A 12,985-nucleotide genomic window follows, 5' to 3' on the forward strand; every position below is an offset into this window, starting at 1 on the left:
TCTTCAAATCCTGGATAAATTCTTTGTCATTTCTAACCAGCAACATATCATGCACATACAATACCAAATAAATAATACGGTCACCAATTAATTTAAAATACACATAGTGATCTGCTTTACTTTTGGTGAAGCCAAGTCCCAGTATAAATGTATCAAATTTCTAATACCACATGCTTGGTGACTTAACCCATACAATGGCTTTTTTAACTTTCATACCAGTTATTTCTTACCCTTCATTGCAAAGCCTTTAGGTTGCTTCATGTAGATCTCTTCTTCCAAATCCCCATGAAGAAATGTTGTCTTCATATCCATACATTCTACCTCAAAATAAGAAACAACAATAATAGATAAAAGTAATCTAATAGAAGCTACCTTTGTAACAGGAGAAAAAAATATCACCAAAATTAATTCCCCGCACCTGGGAATAACCTTTTGCTACCAATCGAGCTTCGTATTTCTCCACCTTTCCTTCTGCATTCATCTTCTTCTTGAACACCCATTTGCTTCCAATGGGTTTCCTTCCAGTCAACAACTCCACCAGATCCCAAACCTCATTTTTGTGCAAATATGCCATTTAATCAACCATGGCCTCTTTCAAGATTTTGCCATCCTCTGAATCTATTGCTTCCTTCACATTTCTGGGTTTATCACATTAATAGATAAAGTAAAATTTGAATGGAAATAGATGAACTATACCTTTTTGGCTACCTTCTTTCTCGAACTAATCTTCTCATAGTCGGGGTTTGTGGCTCTTCATCTTATGATTCCTCTTCTGTTGTAGCATCTAATTCTTCCTCCTTTAGCTCAAACTCTATATTATCAAGTTCCTTTGGTAGGACTTCATGTTTAATAACATCTTTCACCTCTCTAAACACCACATCTTAGTTTTACACAACCTTCGTTGTTTCTGGGTTCCAAAGCTTATAACCTTTTAAACCATCCTTATACCCAATAAAGATGAACTTTTCAGATTTACTATCCAACTTTGTTCTTTTATCCTTTGGAACATGTACAAATGCATCACATCCAAATACCCTCAGATTTGAAAGAGAAGGTTTCTTACCACTCCATACCTCTTGTGGAGTCTTATCTTCCAACGCTGATGAAGGTGACTTGTTAACCAGGTAACATGTAGTCTCCATCGCCTCTACCCAAAATTCTTGTCCTAACCTGGCACCACTAAGCATGTTTCTTGCCCTTTCTATCAACGTCTTGTTCATTATTTTTGCAACTCTATTTTTATCAGGTGTGTATGGAGCAGTATTAAGCCATGCTATACGACACTTCTTACAGAACTCTTCAAATTCTTTCATGTACAGTTCTCCACTGTTATCTGTCCTCAACACCTTTATCTTCTTCTCTGTATGGTTTCCCACCAGAGCCTTAAATTCTTTGAACCTGTTAAAGACTTCATATTTATTCATGAGGAAATATATCCATGTATTCCTTGGGAGGTCATCTATAAATGATACATAGTACATAGACTTACCTAGTGATGGAACCGACACAGGTCCAAACACATCACTGTGCACAAGCTCTAATATTCTTTTTGCCCTCTAGGCACCAGAGGGGAAACTCACCCAATTTTGCTTCCCATATACACAATTTTCACAGAAATCAAAATCCAAAGATAAACTAGACATACCTTTTATCATACCATTAACATGAAGTATTCGACGACCCTTCTCTCCAATATGTCCAAACCTTTGATGCCATGGCATGGTCTTTTCTTCAGAGACCACTAGATTTTCTACTCCACTTTCATGAACCATAAAACTATTGCACCCATCAATAAAAATGTTACCTTGAACATTTTACAGAGTCCAAATCTAAACTCCCCACATTAATACCAGTGCTCCCTGAACCATCTTGTAGGAATCTTTCTCGAACACTATTTTTACACCTGCATCATCCAGCTTGCTTACATAAATCAGATTTTTGGCCAATGCAGGAATATGCATAACACCTGGAAGTGTTCTAATCCTTACACCTTGCAACTTCAACATGATTTTTCCATGACCAATGATTCTATCCTTCATGTCATCCCCTCAGAATACATCACCACCATCATATTTTTCATACTCGCAGAACCACTCTCTATGGGGAGTGAAGTGAAAGGATGCACATGATTCAATCAACCATGGCTCATGATCTACATGTGTACTTGAAGAAGAAGCTAAGTACACATCCCCACCTACATTTGAGGTGGTTTTCACCTCTACAGAAGGAGCATCATTAGATCCCTTTCCTTTCTTAGGAGCTTTAGATTTACATTCCCTTTTGAAGTGCCCTTCCTTTTGCATTTCCAACACACCTTTACAAGTTTTCCTGGAGATTTAGATCTCCCTCGAGATTTAGATCTTCCACTCAAAGTATTATTTTTGTTTCTACTATGGGAATGTCCTCATACAGATAAGGCATCACCATTCTGGCCCTCCATATTTTTCCATCTAATCTCCTCCAACAACAAGGATGAGACTATTTCATCAAACTGTAAGGTAGTTGCATTTCTACCTATTGCAACAACCAGACTATCCCATGAATTTGGTATAGAACACAAAAAATTGATGCACTTATCTTCATCTGAAATTTTAATATCAACAGATAATAACTCACTTACCAAAGTATTAAATGTGTTCAGATTCTATGTCAGTGAGTCTCCATTTTTCATACTCAGGTTATACAACTTTTTTCGTAGGAACAGTTTATTCACCAAAGACTTAGATTGGTGCAAAGTCCCCAAATTATCCCACAAAGCCTCCGTCGAAGCTTCCCCTGATACATTCAGCAATACTGAATCTGAGACACACAATCGTATTGTTCTCTTTGCCTTCCAATCCAACTTCGCCCAATCTTTAGCTAACATTGTTGTTGGTTTAGTACTTGCATCTACCACGATCCACTGATATTTATCCATCAACAGACCCTCTATCTTGAGTTTCCACAAATCAAAACTCTGAACATTAAATTTCTCGATTTCTATCTTTCCACTACTTGCCATCTTCTTTCACCACAATAATCGATCTCGCAGATCTCCCACTAAACAGGGTCTACCAAAGGCCAGAGAAAAAAAACCCCTCAGCAACAAAGGCATCCCCTTGAAGCCAAAACAACTTTGATACCAAATGTAAGTTTTACCTGTAAAAAAATTACCTACATACGGATTATAAAAACATAAAATAAAAAATGGCTAGAATATAAAACATAAAATAGATATACACATATTTTTTCCCCTGTATCCAAAAACCAGGACTACTAGATTGATTTTTCATTATGTTCCTTCCAATGTTACACTACATATATATACATGTCGAAGCATTCATAAACCCCAATCCATTAACCCTGGATTAGAACATAATCATAGTTCCCTTGACTGGATCTAGAAAATACCATGGATAGTAAACCATCATGCCCAAAACCATGTGCGAAATCCATGCACAAAACCATAGGTAGGTCCGCCCACCTAATATAGGGTCGAAAAAAATTTCCCACCCCATGCAAGGGGGCCACTGCCCCCCTACATACCACCTGACAAGGCGGGAAACCACCCCTCATGCAACATACAAGGGGGGCTTCCACCCCCCACGTGTGGGCTAGTCGTGGAAATAATATAACACAACCCAACAAGAGGCGGCTTTGAGGGGTGCAAAACTAATATTTTCCTAGTTGAAAAATTCATGAACTGAAAAAAATTCTTCTAGTATATCTAACCATTTATGTAGGATATCCAAATCTATCTCACCTTCAATTATGGGGATATCAAAGTTTACTTGTACATTAAAGGATGTAGCGGTTCCAAAGTGGCTACTTGAAGGAGATGTGTAGCCTGCGGATAGGCGCCAAAGGATTTGAGCAAAGTTGTCCATCATTACTTTCCTCTGTTGCTCAAGGGCTTCTCTGAACAATATTTTGAAAGGATCTCCCGCCCCTCATATTTTTCTCTTCCTCCATGGGAGATCGTCGGGGTTTCCGAGGTTGGTCTTGCAAATTTGCAAACAGTTTGAGCCCTAACTCACTATACCCTAACCTCATTAGGGATATGCAGAGAAAAATAGAGAAAGAGAAGACCTATCTAATACCACTGATTTGAACTTAAACAAGAATGCAACAAAATATAGATATAACCATAAATACAAAGTTGTATAAAAAATAACACTTTATTTCATTAATATCAAAGAAATGAAACATGCTTACATACATAATGGAAATAAACTAGCTTGGGTGATGGTAGTTTATCTATACAAAGCGATGTGGTAGCTACATGCCTCTGAACTATGTTACAATGAAGCTTGAAGGCTTATTTATTATCGAGAAACAATGGAAAACCATAAACATCCAAAAACCTAACCATAGGAGATGAAGCGTCAAACCTATGGGCTTTGCATGGGTAAATTGGTGCATCAACTTCCTGAGGTCGTAACATTGGCATATGATATATGTTTGACACACACAATACCTCATTAGAAATATATATCCAAGGACTAAAACTTTTGACCATCTACTTGAGTCTTTGACTCATTTTTCCCCATTTTCTTAAAAAACATCATTTAGGGCCTGAAAATTTCTCTGAAAGTTCAGGACCTGAGAAACTACCAAAAATAGTAAATTGCACTACAATTAAGGAAATCAAAAAACTAAAAGAAACAATGAGGGGGTCCAAGTGGAATATATGGGTGGCCACAAATATCCACCTAGATTAGTGGATGGCCATTGGTATATTTGGTAGGCAATGATCCTCGATGAATGGGGGTAGCTAGTGCGGCAGCTATGCCAAATCTCAGGAGGAGTCTGAGAGGCTGACACAATGCCACCAGATAGAGATTGGTGGTCCCTCTAAAGAGGGAGGCGAATCCTACACCTCAGTGGAGATTACCAGGTTGCAAGAGTGTGCTGAGGTGAGAGAGGCACATCTGAGGGATTCATAGGATGCATGGGGTCGAGGAGCCAACTTTGTGAGGGGGATGCCATAGGAGGGGTGGGTTGGACTAGGGGAGGAGACAATTATGGCATGTGACAGAGTGTGACACCAACCTTTTCATCACCTTGTGATGGAAGTAGCAACTGCGCGTCCCATTCCAGCACATGATGAGGTAATTGGACCTTAGGCAGGGGATGTAACGGATGGAGGACCACAACCCTAGATAGTGCTTTTGTATGTACCAGGGAAAACACCCACTAGGAGGATGCTCCCCTATTTGATGACATATTTTACATGGCTTTGAGTGAGTGGATGTATATTTTTGTACTCATATATATATATATGTGTGTGTGTGTGTGTGTGTGTGTGAGATATGATTTTTTGTGGCTCTCATGATGTGTCTTTGTGTATATGTTTCTATACATTTGATGTAGTTCTGCATTAGTTTGATGGATATTATGTTTATGATTTATGTGTCTTGAAGTTGATATATATGTGATGCATGCCAATCTAGGACTTGACTAGCTATGCGATCAACTATGTGATTTTGATCCCTTGGCATATGTGTAAATGTGATATGATAAAATATTTGAGCTAACCTCTGTGCATGCAGATATTTCTGAAAAGGGCATGGATCATGAACTTGGAAAATTTTGTTCAACTCTGATACAAAAACTTGGGAATCAAGAATACATGCAGATGGCTGATACATACACTAGTAGAAAATGGTGAAATTAGTGACTAAGTGACTAAAAACGTTAGTCACCACAACTTTTCTAAGTGAAATACTACAAAAATATTAGCAATATTAAGAGACCTAACTAAAAATGACTAACATAAATGACTATTTTAGTCACTAGTTAAAATATACGACTAGCTAATAAGTAATACTACTAAAAATGACTAACATAAATGACTAATTTAGTATAGGAAAAAAAATATGACTACCTAAAAAAAACTACAATAATATGAATTAGTCGTTTATGTTAGTCATTTTAATTGCGTCACTTCAACAATCTAAAATTACAAGTCATAGGGGATTCAAAAGTTGTTTTAGATTGGGTGAAAGGTTATACTTCCTTGTACACTTCTTTATTGGATCAAAGGATGATTAAAATTATGGATCTTATTAGAATCTTTAGCGTCATATCATTTGATCACATTCATAGGGAATCAAATTCAAAGGTTGACAAATTATCGAAAAGGGGAGTGGGCCAACACCTCCTTTTGCAACATGACATGACCACCTATATATGTTGTAACAACCTTTCCAACTTATTTAGTTGGTTTCACATATATTTCACATTTCTTCTTCATCTTGCAAAGTGGTAGTGCTAAGGAGAGGGTATGAATGTTATATACCTAGGGGGGATAATATGGGGTACAAAGGGAGGTACCCAAGGGAATATTGTAACAATGAGATGGGCCATAGAAATAAATAAGGTGGTTAACCCGTATCATGTAACAGACCACAAGTAGTTAGTAATAATGTAATGGGCCCATGGTATTAGATAGATGGTATTGAGGGAACCATGGTAATGACCCATGGTATTGTATGTATGAGGTGTATATAGAGGCTAGAGACTCCACATTGAGAGGGGTATCAAGGATTATTGTATGAACATGCATATGGCTTGTGGAGTGTTCTCCTTCCTTAAGGAGTGAATGTATGGTGTTTCCCTACCTTAAGGGTTTTGATCAATAAAGAAGCATTTATATCTATTTCTATCTTATTGTTTATGGGTATATTTGCAACAGTTATTGGGTATATTGGTATCATTTCATATATTTGCAGGTCAGATTTATAACAAGTGGTATCAGAGCTATAAAAAGAAATTCTCCAATTTTGCCCAAGAAAGTGCTCTGATACCACTTGTTATAAATCTAACCTGCAAATATATGAAATGATACCAATATACCCAATAACTGTTGCAAATATACCCAGAAAAAATAAGATAAAAATAGATATAAATGCTTCTTTATTGATCAAAACCCTTAAGGTAGGGCAACACCATACATTCACTTCTTATGGAAGGAGAACACTCCACAAGCCATATGTTTGTTCATACAATAATCCTTGACACCCCTCTCAATGTGGAGTCTCTAGCTTCTATATAGGCCTCATACATACAATACCATGGGTCATTACCATGGTTCCCTCAATACCATCTATCTAATACCATGGGCCCATTACATTATTACTAACTACTTGTGGTCTCTTACATGATACAGGTTAACAACCTTATTTATTACTATGGCCCATCTCATTATTACAATATTCCCTTGGGTACCTCCCTTTGTACCCCATATTATCCCCCCTAGGTATATAACAATGAACTTTGATCAAAGAATGTTCACTTAGTACCACTACCAAATTTCCTTCATGCAACTTGCATGATGATAAATGGATGACATTTGAATGTTACAAACGTGTAAGTAGTCGACATTCAACTTTGTTGTCTTCATTTTTCTTAGTAACAATGACAAGTTTGAATATTTCCTTTATTTATCATCACAAACACATAACTCTTTGTTGTCCCAAACATAGTTAATCGTGTTGGTGTATGATCTATTAATTGTGGAATGGTCTCTCAATGATGATAACGAACTCTCAATCTCCAATGCTCATTAATACGATGAATGAATGATCTAATGTCTTACTTCTATAGAAAATTTATTATTCATTTTCTATTTTTATTGTGCCATTGTATATATGCTTCCCTAGCATCTCATGCTATATGGTTAATTGAGCAAGCTTTATCTTTCATTTTTCAAGTATAATTTGGTTGCATGAATAAGCATAGTTGTGCAATTAAAATCATTCAAAATTTGTTAATAATTCATAGTTTGTTTGACTATTCGTACACTTATCCCTGACCTTTTACTTTGAGAGTGAGTAGTGTCAAATCACCAGTCTTCGTTAAGGAACTTCCTTTAATTACTCAATGACCTAGCTTAGCTCGATATTTAAGGATTCCCCCCTAGATAAGGATATCCTTCTTGTAGTCTAAAGAGTGAGAGAAGGCCACCAAGGTGACATTGGGTGGCTTGCTTGATGGGTGGGGTCAAGACTTTTTTTTTCTATGAGATTGTTTGAGTGGAGATACAATTTAGAAAATGCTTACAAGAAAATTAGTTTCCTTTATTTCCATCACCTAAACTACTTCCAATAAAATCATGTGCTTTTAATAAAATCTAATTTTGATAAATAATTAATTCAATAAAATTAAAAAAATAAGATTATTATTATTATTGTTATTTTTTTGTATATGAGAGAATAAACAACTATAGCATGTTTGTACTTAAGGATCGATTCTATCCACTACCAAAATCACCTCCAAGTGTACCCACATTGCCTCACACGTGGCACACTGAGCTAATCAAAGTTTAAATCAATAACATCATAAGGAGTGCCTTAACAAACCATTTTATCATTAACTAATCTACACTTTTAATATTTATACACCATGGGGCAATTAAAAATAACTTAATATTAAAAAAATATAGCCAATTTATTTTATTTGAAAATCAATTATAACATCTAATTTGAGGAAACTCCATAAAATAAAAATTTATTGTGAAAAATGTGAAGCAAAATAAAGTTGGGGTAAATTATAAAAATAAAAATAAGTGAAATAGAAAATTAATAATTATAGTTATAATTAATAATTCAATCATATTACTCCTAATTTACCAAGTGTTAGAGCATAAAATATCTTCATATACAAACCTTTTTTAAAGTGAAAAGAGATTTGATCTTGTCTACCCTTGGTAAATCCAAAATTAAGATAGATCCAAGCTAATTTTATATCAATTTATGTAATTGAAAGTAAAGAATTGTTATTTTAATGAAAGTTACTTTCAAAAATATTTGTAATTTCCTCAATTTTAAAATAAAGCCAGCCTAGTTCCATCTTAACTCCGGATCTATCAAGCGATGAGAATGATCACATCTCTTGAGGTGCAAACCTATTATTTGAGTGCAAAACTTGAGGAAAGGTTTGTACCTCAAGAGATTTGATCCCTCATGGTGCTTGATAGATCCAGAGTTAATATGGATCTAGGTTGGTTTCAGTCATGTGCGGCCAAAGAAAATATAATGAACATAAGATTAATTTTATCAATAATATGTAAATTCATCTAATATTAATATAATCATTTTAAATATGCTAATATGTCTCAGATTAATCTGTATATTTTAATTTTAAATTTGCTTAGTTGCCCCAGTTTGTTGTGATGATAATAACTTTAATGATGAAAAATGATGAAATATAAATTTTGAATGTAAAGGGACAATGTAATAGTGTTGAATGATAGAAAATGTGAATAATAAGAATAAAGTCAATTACAAATATTCTTCATTGTGGTTAATCCAAAACTATTTTCTTCTATTATTCTTATTGTCACCCATTTTACTTTTGTCATCTTTTCATATTGATTATCATATTTTCATATTGATTATATGAAAAGGACAGGTTAAACCATAAACCATTTAAATCTTTAGCTCAATCTATTATAGCAAACATCATTCCTTGTCTCTCCTTCTCTCCAATATTGATAGGTTGAATTAGTATAACACAAAAATCAATGTACATTGTCAATAATTTTGTGTGATTACACTGAAATCAACACACAATGTTAATCCAATCACTTTACAATTAATGTACCATCATACATCCAATTACATCAAAACAAAAATCATCATTTACACTAAAATTAATGAATCTAATGTAAGAAATAAAATAAGATTAGAAAACAACATTTACACTAAAATCACTACGTCTAATGAAAGCAATCAAATAAGATTAGAAATCAACATTTACACTCAATTCAATTCATCTAGTGCACATAAGAAAATTGGAATATAAACTAACATCTACACTGAAATTAATGCACCTAGTGCAAGTAAGCAAATAGGATTATAAAGAAACATCTACACTAAAATCAATGCATCTAGTGCAAGCAATCAAATAGGATTAGAAATCATCTTCTACATCAAAATAAATGCATTTAGTGCAAGCAATCAAATAAGATTAGAAATCACCATCTACATTGAAATCAATGCATCTAGTGCAAGCAATCAAACATTATTAGAATCAACATCTACATTGGAATGAATGCATCTAGTGCAAGCAATAAAATAGGAATAGAAATCACCATCTACATTGAAATCAATGCATTTAGTGCAATCAATCAAGTAGGATTAGAAATCATCTACATTGAAATTAATGCACCTAGTGAAAGTAATCAAATATCATTAGAAATCAACATCTACACTAAAATCAATGCTTCTAGTGCAAGAAATAAAATTGGATTAGAAATAACCGTCTACACTAAAATCAATGTATCTAGTGCAAGAAATATTCTTCCCTCTCCCTTGCCCCCATATATATCTATATCTCCCTCCATCTATCCTTATTTTCCACTCTATCTCAACCCCCCAAACACACATGTTATTTCCCTTCATATCTATCAATCTCTTTGTCCCTCCCTCCCTCTCTCCCTCTCTCTTCTCTCCTCTCTTCACTTTCCATCTATATATCTATCTCCATGTGCCTCTCTATATCACCGCCAAAACATACACTCTATTTCTTCAATCTACCTACCTATCCCTCCCTCCTCTTCTCTCTCTCTCTCTCTCTCTCTCTCTCTCTCTTTTCCCATTCTCTCCCTCTCCCCCGCTTCTATCTCTCTTCCCTATTTCTTTCCTCTCTCCCTCTCTCTTCATCCTCCTTATCACTCCCTCTCTCTCTCTCTCCACCTTTCTCTCTATATTTCTTTCTTATTACCTCTCTCTCTCTCCCCCTCCAACTCCATCACTCTTTCCCTCCCTCACTCCACTCTCTCTCTCTCTCTCCTCTCTCTCTCTCTCTCTCTCTCTCTTCAGCCTCCAACTCTATTACTATATCCCTCCCTCTCTCCCTCTCTCCCCCATTCTCTCCATCTCTCCTTCTTTTTCTTTATCTCAACCCCAAACATACTCACTCCCTCTCCATCTCTCCTTCTTTTTCTTTATCTCAACCCCAAACATACTCACTCTCTCTCCATCTCTCCATTGTTACTCCCTCTCTCTCTCTCTCCACTTCTCACTCTCTATGTATTTCTTCTTCCCTCCCTCTCTCCCCCTCCAACTCCATCTCCCTATCCATCCCTCTCTCCTCCTCTCTCCCTCCCTCGCTCCTCCTCTTTCTCAAATCTTCTCTCTCGTACTACCTCTTTCTCACTTTCTCTCTTACTTCCCTCTCTCTTCCCCCATCACTCTCTCTCTCTCTCTCTCTCTCTCTCTCTCTCTCTCTCTCTCTCTCTCTCTCCCTTTTTTACCTCTAATCCTCTCTCTTACCCCATCACTCTCCTTCTCTCTCTCAAGTATTATCTCTCATTCTTCCTCTCTCTCATTCTTCCTCTCTCTCACTCTCTATATCTCTCTCTACCCCCCTCTCTCTCTCCCCCTTTTCCCTCCAATCCTATCTCTTCCCCCGTCTCTCTCTCTCTCTCTCTCTATGTTATTATATCCATCCCTCTCTCCTTATGTCTCCTTCTCTCCCCCCTTCTCTCTATCTCTCCTTATTTATCTCTTTATCTCACCCATAAACATACACTCTTTCTCTCCATCTCTCCCTTGTCAGTCTCTCTCTCTCCACTTCTCACTCTCTATGTCTTTCTTCTTCCCCCCCCCCTCGCCCCCTCCAACTCCATATCTCTATCCCTCCCTCTCTCCTCTTCTCTCTCATCCTTCCTCTCTTGCCCTTTCTCTCCTACGTTTATCTCTCTTCCCCCATCTCTCTCTCTCTCTCTCTCTCTCTCCCCCCCCTCCAATCCTCTCACTATCTCCTTCCCACTCTCCTCTCTCTTCCCCCTCCATCTTTGTGTATCCCTCTCCCTCTTTTACCCTTATCTACTTCTCTCTCTTTTTATTCCTCCTCTCCCCTCTCCTTTAGTTTATCTCCATCTCTCCCTTGTCACTCCCCCTATCTCTCCACCTCTATAACTTTATGTCTTTGTTCTTACCTCCCATATATATAGAGTTAATATATATCATGATATATTAATATATATTATAATATAACAAATTTAATATTGATAATAGAGTTCAGGCTTCTGTGATCCATATCAAGTTAGAGAAAGATTCTTCGGCGAAAATCACATGGAATGACAAATGGTATTCCATGTGATTTTTGCCGAAGAATCTTTCTCTAAATTTAATATTGGATTAAAACAAAGTTATTATATTTAATAATATCAATATTATGATATATTAATATGAATATTAGATTTAATAATAATAATAATAATAATAATAATAATCTTTTAATATTAATATTATGGTTAATAGTATTTTTTGCATGGTATTAATAATAATTTGGCCCATGGTATTTTGCCCATAGGCTTCACCTAAATAAAACCTATTTTTTGAGTGTTAGTAAGTGTAAAGAGGTTTATGGAGCAAATATAAAAATAGGTTTTATTTATTTACCATACCTCTTGTTTATTTATATTTTTATTTATTTATCATATTTATTTTATTTACAATGGTATTTGGCCCATAGGCTTGGTATATAATTAGATGTTGATTTCTAATCTTATTTGATATGTTTTTTATTTATTTACCATACATCTTTATACCTATTTTATATTTATTTATTTATTATACATCTTTTATAAATAGGGTAATTGACCCATGGAATTAATAATTATGTGTCCCGAAGGATCCACCTAAATAAAACCTATTTTTTGAGTTTTCATAAATATAAAGAGGTTATTGGAGTAAAGATAAAAAGAGGTTTTATTTATTTACCACACCTCTAATTTATTTGATTTTTTTTATTTACCATACCTTTGGAGTAAATATATATACAAAAAAAGTCTTCTCTGTTTACCATACTTCTAGTTTGTTTATATTTTTATTTATTTACCATCACTCTCTTTTTTTACTATTCTCTTTATATTTTAAATTTATGTTTTGTTTATACATAATAATAATTAGATTGATTTTTAAACAGGGCCAACATTAGATTAAAAATGTTAAATGTTAAATATTACAAGTTTATGATAGATTTTTCGACGAAA

This window comes from Pinus tabuliformis, chromosome 2_1 (assembly GCF_031772625.1).
Source record: "Pinus tabuliformis cultivar Carrire ecotype Pingquan chromosome 2_1, CPIR1, whole genome shotgun sequence".
NCBI lineage: Eukaryota > Viridiplantae > Streptophyta > Pinopsida > Pinales > Pinaceae > Pinus > Pinus tabuliformis.